This window comes from Macrobrachium nipponense, chromosome 6 (assembly GCF_015104395.2).
Source record: "Macrobrachium nipponense isolate FS-2020 chromosome 6, ASM1510439v2, whole genome shotgun sequence".
NCBI classification, from domain to species: domain Eukaryota; kingdom Metazoa; phylum Arthropoda; class Malacostraca; order Decapoda; family Palaemonidae; genus Macrobrachium; species Macrobrachium nipponense.
Genome location: NC_061108.1, coordinates 128,297,332 through 128,299,343, shown reverse-complemented (window position 1 = coordinate 128,299,343; position 2,012 = coordinate 128,297,332). Strand labels below are relative to the sequence as shown.

Sequence of the window (2,012 nt, the reverse complement as noted above, 5' to 3'; positions counted from 1 at the left end):
CAAACATCGTACATACACTTTTCTTTTAATTTTATCCACTTTAATTGCTGGAGGGTTGGGGTGATGTGATCGTGTTTTTTCACCCCAATAACGGCTACTCCTACCTGCGAAGTTTTGGATTTTTGAGCTTTTTCCATGTGCATATCATTTGTTATCTCCCCATATCTTAATACAGTAGTTTATTACACTCAGGACCAGGCTTTCCACAATCAAGGCTCGAGTAGTATCATCAAAGTAATCTTTTACTCTACTTAGATACATTAGAATGCCACTGACTTTTCTACTCAGCTCGTCAATGTGAGTACTGAATGTCATATACCTGTCCATGTGTAGACCTAGATTTTTCACATGTGACTTATCTTTACTTATCCAATCGCATTTTATTACAATGTCATCTGGAATTTTGCTAATATACTGTGAGCTACCCACAAACATGCACTGCGTTTTGGTGGCATTTAATAATAGCCCTTTCCTTAGAAAATATTTCTTAATTTTGAGCAATATTAGTTCAGTCCTTTTAAGTTCAACAAGCTGAACTGGTATTCTGAATATTTACAAATTTAGAGAGAGAGAGAGAGAGAGAGAGAGAGAGAGAGAGAGAGAGAGAGAGAGAGAGTCTAAGTTCAACATGATGAACTGAACATCTGGAAACAAAAATTAATGATCGTGAAAGACCGTGGTGCAAAGGCTATGCCACTGCTCAAGGTTTGTGAACACTGGTTAGATGGTTACCATACGATAACCAGTGAAGCAGCCACTGGGTCCTGGTAGCAGCTAAATTATACATCCAATACGGCACATTTGTCGCTCATCCAAGAGTTCTAAAGTCTGTTGCAAGTTTCTGAACACATTCGTTGAGTCAAATCAACTACGCTATATATACCTACAGGGAAGTGAAGTATTTAATTAAGGAAACTATTCTAATAAACAAAGAAGATATAAGAGGAAAGGCTTCGATGGTATGGACACCTTTTACGGAGAGGGGAACATCATGTTGGAAGACATACGATGGAAATGGAAGTGTGGGGTAGAAGGAAGATGGGAAGACCAAGAAAGAGATGGAGTGATTGTGTAGGGGAATATTATGTCATGGAAAGGTATTAACGACAACGATGAAGAAGATCCTATTAAACATCCTAGGTCTCTTAACTCTTTTTAATTACAAACTCTACCACTAAAAAAAATCTATGCATCGGCCGGGAATCGAACCCGGGCCTCCCGCGTGGCAGGCGAGAATTCTACCACTGAACCACCGATGCTTGATAAATCTTCATCAAGCTTATATTTAAGATGTTCCTTTAATGCTTTAGAAACTTTACCTCAAAATTATATAAATAAATACTGCCTGTTTAAACATTATACATACATACATACAAATATAGTATACACACACATAATATATATATATATTATATAAAACTGAATCACGTTATTTTGGAGCGTGAGGAATATGCAAATAAAGCCAAAGGCCGAAGGAAAGTGAAACAATAGAGTACTGCAGTAAGGCCTTTCAACTCTCGTTACTAAGCAGACTAATTAGTAAAGGAGAGAAAGTCGAAAGGCCTTGCAGCAGTACTCCAATGTTTCACTTTCCTTCGTGGCTTTTGCCTTTATATATATATATATATATATATATATATATATATATATATATGTATGTATGTGTGTCTGTGTGTATAATTCTAATAGCCACATACGTATGTATCTGTTTAAAGTGACCAGTATATTCTACAGACAGACACACCCCTCCACACACACACACACACACACACACACACACACATATATATATATATATATATATATATATATATATATATATAATATATATATATACAATGTATGTGTGAATGTGTTTGAGCTTAAAAAAGTAAGTAGTGACCTAATTTCTTTTGTATGCTCAAGATATTGAATTATTTAATCAAATATGTATGTATGACTGCACAAATTGATCAGCAATTATCAACCAGAATACATGAAAATTCCTAATAGTTAATTACTGAGATATTGCA

General features: G+C 35.2%; 1 non-coding gene across 1 annotated transcript; it reads right to left on the bottom strand.

The window, feature by feature from the left end:
• Positions 1-1,188: 1,188 nt before the first annotated feature.
• On the bottom strand, positions 1,189-1,259 carry Trnag-gcc (transfer RNA glycine (anticodon GCC)). Its single transcript has one exon. It is a non-coding gene; the product is annotated as a tRNA-Gly (tRNA).
• Positions 1,260-2,012: the final 753 nt, after the last annotated feature.